The sequence below is a fragment of the Micropterus dolomieu genome, linkage group LG01, assembly GCF_021292245.1.
Source record: "Micropterus dolomieu isolate WLL.071019.BEF.003 ecotype Adirondacks linkage group LG01, ASM2129224v1, whole genome shotgun sequence".
NCBI lineage: Eukaryota > Metazoa > Chordata > Actinopteri > Centrarchiformes > Centrarchidae > Micropterus > Micropterus dolomieu.
The window spans coordinates 31,541,292-31,548,332 of record NC_060150.1 but is presented as its reverse complement, the minus strand read 5'-3'; positions in this window follow the sequence as shown (position 1 = coordinate 31,548,332).

Genomic DNA, 7,041 nt, shown 5'->3' with positions numbered 1-7,041 from the left:
CTTAGGTTTTGTTTTGTTTTGTTTTTACCGTAATGGCCCTGTGGTATGTGACTGTACGACACTTGGCCCCGTTTTCCGACATTACATAATCTCCACTCTACTTTTATTGACCAACATTTGTATTCCCTCGTGTTGTGATTGACAGCTGTTGAGCTGAATCCTGCATATTCATGTTTTCTGGCTCACCTAATAAGTTATGCAAATAAACGTGTAAAAACAAACACATTTTATTTGTATTTTTTTAATAACTGAGCCTGCTAAACATAAGTGTAGGCTAATACTGTTGCAGGGAGTTATAGTGTGAATTCAGATGATCTTCGATCTTAATTACTTTTATCTGTTTGGCCAGATTACAATCTTGCTTTATTATGGCCTTATATCACTGGATAGTGATACTTTACATGCTGTACTGTCACATACATGTTTTTCTCTGTGGATTATGTTTTCTTGGAAAGATCAGTAGTGACTCCCATGGTAAACAGTGAGCCCTATCAGCTGCAGGGCTGGTAACAAGGTACCTGATGCACCTTGTCTTTGCTGCAGTGATGATGATGCTGTTTTCTGTTTCTCTGAAAGGTCATTCAAATTCCATAAAATGTGCTTCAAACATTGATACTAATATCAACTACAGCCCTCAATAGATAGAATTAATTACCCCACCAACTCAATGATCAAGATACAGATTTACATTAAACATTAATTTCTTCCATCCTCATTAACAATTTGTTTCACATCAGATCATTTTTATGATTTTATGACTGAGATGGGACATGAGCTATGCAGTAGCAAGCTTGTTCTAGACTGAGTGGATCTCAAATTGTTTTAAATTATTGTCATCATCTAATTGTGGCAACAACAGTTATTTGGACATATCTCGCTCCATAAACTATCTTTTAACAAAGTTATGTCAAAGTTGTGTGTTTCTTTCTGCATACAAACACAGAAAGGAGACAAACAAGCCAGGGGAATATATTTCAATCAGAAGAAAGCTGACTGAGTGAAAAACATTTATTGACATGTGATATGTTGAATATGAGAATGTGAAAAGTCGTTTGGCGATTAGACTCCATTGTGATGATGTGGTATTTTAAGGGGGTGGTGAAGACACAGAGGCATAGAAATCCCCTTGATGGAGTCTAGACACTGGTGGTGGTGGTGATGAAGGGATGAAGAAGATAATGGAGCCTTGAGGATGAACATTTCCTTCAAGGAGAAACCACAGGTTCAAACCCTGCAGGCAGTAAGCATCGGCTCAGATAATCACTTGTACTTTGGTCCCCTTTTGGAATAAATACTCTCTCGTTTAAACATATTTAACTCAATCTGATAAAGGACCAAGCTTTCTGTGACTGACAACAACCCAGACACTGAATCCAAAGTCCCCTGATACAGTTATATGAACACATCAGGAACTCTTCGTAAGTTATTTTCTGCACACAACACAGTATATTTATTTTTACTACCGTTTACAAGCTGTTCTCCTGCTGCACTCTTTTATGTCTTTATCTCTCAGATTCTAATAATTTCTAAAAATTCTATTCTTATTTTTATATACATATTTGTGAGCTGTTAGAGGGAGCCTGAGAGGGAGGGAGTTTTTCCACTTTTGTTTAAAAAACAAATCTCCGATTTGACTATTAGACTATGCCAAATCATCAGGCGGACCCTAACCCTAATGCCATTTTGGCCAATCAGAAGCCTGAAAAAAATATTTCTGGTGGGCTGCCGTTTTCCTTTTTGAAAATCTTCACCCTGGCAGGAGTTTTCAAAAAGCTTTGTTTTCAGTGACCTAATTGCATGTGGACAAAAGGCCAAATTGCATAGAAAAAGCTACGTTTTCTAAAATTACCCGTGTATGTGTGGACGGGACGACTCTGTTGCTGTTACATCACCTGAGCTGAGCTTTACTCATCTCCCCACTTGCACCTCATTCCTTAATCACCCTTCACTACATATACCGGTTCACTTCCTTTCCTTCACTGCCAGTTTGTTATGTTGCTGTGTGCTTCATGTGTTGGCGCCCTGTTTCTGTCTGCCTTACCTGTGTTTTAACCTTTGGGCTGAGCAGATGAATAATTTAAAAGTAAAAAAAAGGTAGCCTGATAGAGAGGTGTGGATAGATTAAATGTCTCTGCATGGGTGCAGCAAAATTATTGCTCATCATAAACCATTCTCTAGTGTCCCCTGTGCAGCTGCGGGTTGTACATGAGCTTGTTGGCTTAAAAGCTGTGATCCTGCCTCATAGTGGTGCTGAAATGCCACACTCCATCAGTATTTCCACAATCAGTAGAATTCTGCCCTAAAAGCAGGTCACGTAGTTGCAGCCGTAACAGTAAATGTCAACAGGGAAACCTGCACTACAATAGACAGTAGAACGTCAGACTATACATACATCTTTGGTTTAGCCTTTTCATTGATGAATATTAGAAAACAAAAACCTGCAAACCACAGCAATAATGCAGGATGTAGTGCCTACAGATATCTCAAGTGAGAAATAAAATACATGACAACACTGTCCCCCTAGTGGTGTGTGTGAGACATAACCTGAAGCATGTCATGGAGATTGTTACAGTCAGTGGCATGTTCAGACTTATGCAGCTACCTGCTTTTACCATTTCTGTCTCCACTACTCTATCTACTTTAATTACTAACATTGCAGTATCATACAGTTTCTTATAGATCAAAGATAAATAGACCACAACATCACAGAGTAGCACCATTCGAATGTAATATAAAGCTCACATACTTTTTGCATTAAGTCCTCAAAAACAAATTACCTCCACAAGCGGGCTAAATACAAAAGAAAACAATGCACGTTCAAAAATACAGGCACAGTGTAAACAAAAATAAAAAATAAACGTGTGGACAAAATATTATCCTGAAAGAATTCTGCAAAACTTCAAATCTACAATACAAATTTCTTAAACGGAATTACTGTGTTTGCCTGCAACGCGGTTATTATTAAAAGTCCAGATTTCTCATCAAATAGTTGGTTTGCACTAAGGTGCCACCTCTGACCTGGCAGATAGCTAATCACACTTTAGGATAATAGGGTGGCCAATCAGATTTCAGGGGTGGCCCATGCCACTCCCTGATTATGCCCCAGTTACATTAGCTCCAGTCATGACACAATGTTCAAGTTGGTTATATAATGGTCTGATTGTGATATATAAAAAAATGTTACTCAGGGCTTTAAGATGTTATATACTTAGTTCTTACATACTGTGGGCAGGAAATGTGAACAGCTGGAACATGAGCCAATTGTTGAAAGGGAATAAATTAGCAACCTGTGGCAACCAAAATGTTGTAGTGTTATTATTTTTCTGGGCGGTTTGGAAAATGAATATGATCTGAAAACAATGTAGAAAACATCTCTGATCTGTCACCTGAAGTAGCAGTTTGATTATTGCCACCAATGTCAATGCAATATAAAATGGTAACCGTTAATGGTGTTGTAATGCCTCGATATTGGGCAGCTCTAAGTGGTAAGTTGCCATGAAAGTGTTTCCAACAAAGAACTCAAAGAGCTGCCAAGTAAGGTCACACATACAACTGACAAGTAAAATTCTCTCAAAATATTTATTGACATCAAATATTTCCTGCATTTTGCTTTATCAATGCAAATTATATAATATGACAGAAGACAATCAATGCCTTCAAATAATGGTGAGTAAAACTAATTAGGCTTTTACGTTGACACGTCTGTAGTAATAATTTGATCATGTTCTTGGTAGTATAATCGCATCCATACTTAAGACATCAGAGGCTCATTAATTCTGTGCTTCACGGTGCCAAACATGTTTGAACCTGAATGATACACATCACATCAGTTAATCTGGTATTTATTGTAAAGAACAAATGAAAATGTAAATGACAAATATTTTCCCTTCTCCAGTACATTCATAGAATGTCACTAAACACTACAACTCATAGCTCTGCTCCATACAACATTCAGAACAGAAACAGCAACACCAGGTTTAAGTAGCTGACAGCAGCAGCACTCTCTCTCTATTACCGTATAATCTGTTCTGTTTTATGTCTACTCTTGCATTAATAAATTAAAGACAATGGTATACATATAATGCAGGATGCTTATAGGATTTTATGTTTTTGCACTGTCCATTATTTTATGCAGTGCTGATAAGTATTCAGTTATTCCCTCACTGATTATGTCTGTGCTGGATATTATGCTAGTCTGTGGATAAATGTAGTCTGTGGACTACATTTTGTGGCACAGTGCAAGGACAATGTTTAAGTAAACATTATGTACATGTTGCTAAGAAAAAAGAAAACAAAGAGTAAAACTTGTCAAATGTATGCCATTTTGTTTACAGTGCAATCGCCATGCAATACCACATGCAGTTATAGAGGGTGCATGAAGAAGAAGACCATATTGACCATGCATGACCTCGTATACACAGCCACCCCTGATTCTGCCAGAAGTGGCCTGCAGCAGGGTTTCCCACAGAATGGCATCAATCTGATGTTGACTGTTGCTCCTTATTTTACTGTTCTTGCATTGCTTAATGCCAGTGTACTCACTGCACTGACGTTCATTTTCCCAGTACTCTGTACATCAGTCTCCTCTTCATTAAAAACAGTTATCTTTAAATGTTTCTTTGAAAATCTTTTTGCCTCGACCCCAGCAAGACAAAAGAATTGCACTACATAGCTACAGTGTAGTAATGCCTGTTCAGTCCTAGATTATTTAAAATAACCATTCAAATACAAATAAAGACTCACCATTGTGGAGGAATGAATGTTTTTGAGGTTTCATCTCAAATCCTTGCTTCATCATCAACATGAACTAGGCCACAGTTATAATGCAAAAAAAACATTTTTAAGTCTTTCCTTGAGCACTAAGTAAAGAACGGTAAAGTTTTTGACAATTTGTTGTTGGGCTAACAGTCCATTGTCCAGGGACGACCTTGGTAAATTGTTCAAGAGAAAAATAATTGGCCATGCACACAAAGTATTGCTAAGAGGTCATTTCATAGCTTCAGGACGGCCAGTTAAACGGTCAAGCACATCTCAGTGACTGTGCCCGCGTTCCAAAAAAATAAATAAAGAACGCAATATCCCTCATTACTTTCGGTTCTATAACATCTCCCCCATCTTGTGACAGGTCAGTATCCAAACTGCCCCAAAGCACTGAGAGTGACGTCACTGACCGTCCGCAGTGAGAGGAGGTCGCGGAACTACCCGACGTGCTTTGGACGGTCCTAATCGTTCCCTTTGGCTGGATGAAACCAGACGCTCCGACGGAAAAATATATGTGAATGGCATAAATAGCATGTCATGTCTTATTAAGAGGAGCCTATCTCCCCTGTAGTTCGCACCCTGCTTGTACCACAGGTAGGCTAATTGGTAAAAGACGTTTCCATAGTTTGGTAAGAGGCTTTGCTCAAATTAGCCAGCAAGACATCGGTGCATGACATTGCTAATGTTGGTTGGCTCAACCTGCTGATATCTACTTAATTATGCTTAGGCCTATCCATCCATCCATCCATCAATCCCAGCTGACATCGGGCGAAAGGCAGGGTACACTAGCCTGCATGTCTTTGGAAGGTCGGAGGAACATGCTAACTCCACACAGAAAGGCCAAGAAACGCCCCTCCCTGCTTAGGCCTATGTTAATTTAAAATTAATCCTAACGCCTATGAAGTCCCATTAAAATTACCACCTGTTTGAATGTAGCCTAAATAGGGATATGACTTCATACAGTCCAGTGTTTCAAATTTTCCCCATCCAGTGGGGCGACTGTGGCCGCGTTAACCGGAGGGTCGGCGGTTCATTCCAGCTCCTCCAAGCTGCATGTCTTGAGCAAGATACTGAACCCCGAATTGCCCCTGGCGGCTGTGCCGCCAGTGTATGAATGTGTTTGACTGGTGAATGCAGATGTAGTGTAAAAGCATTTTGAGTTGTCGAAAAGACTAGAAAGGTCTTATACAAATATGGAACATTTACAGTGCGGCCTGCCACAGTTTCATAAGTAAAAACATTCACAATACTTCTCATAATAATATAAAAGGTATCTAACATTTGCGTCATTGCTTTGGCAAAGTATCTGTCAAATGAAGTAAAATCTGGCTTTGTGCCCTGATCAAATCGCAAAAGACTGCGATTTAATTAAATAAGGATAAATAAGAGATTGAATCAGCATAAATTAAATAAAAGTTATTTTAGGAGGTTAAAAAAGTATAGTAATGTTTACTCTGAGTAAATTTAAAATGAGCTAGCCTAATTTTTACTTTTACTTGAGTAGATTTTATACTAGTAACTTTACTTGTACTTAAGTGAAAATTCATTAATGTAACAGTACTTTTACTGAAGTACAATATTTTAGTAATCTTTACCTCTGCCAGAAAGAAAGAACTAAGGTAAAGAGTACAGTAACTGTGTGTTCAAACCAGCTAGTGGAAAAACTAAAATCTGAAGCTTAATGTTATAGTAAAGTTCTGAATGTTTACATTTCGCTGTCTTGTGGGGATTTTATGGGAAATGAATCACTTCAGTATCAGTGATTTACTATTGTGTAATTTTATTTTACTAAAATAATAGTTTTTTTCTTGTCATTCTACACATATAAATGTTTTATACATTTACATATGTTAATTAGCTATTTTTTAATGTCTGCCATTGGTTGCAAAGAGTAGCCTATATGGTAAAACCAATCAGTCCTTTCCCTCTCTAATTCATATTATGTGTGGGAGAATGTGTCTTTGACACATTTGCTAGATAAGATGCTCATCGACAAGGTTCCTAATTCACCTCTTACTACATAATACACTGAAACTCATCAACAGTCTGGTGTAAATGGCGTGTAAAGTTTAATTTTAAGTTTAAGTTTAAAGTTTATTAAAGTGTAAAATCACCAGCTGTGTGGTCCCAGTACACTTTACAGAAAACAGAGACACGTAGAATTTGCAGAAAAAGAAACACATAAGAAACACACATTAAAAAACAACAATAAAATAGACAATTATAAAACTAATAATAAATACAATAAAATAAAATAGACAATTAAAATGTATAAAAATT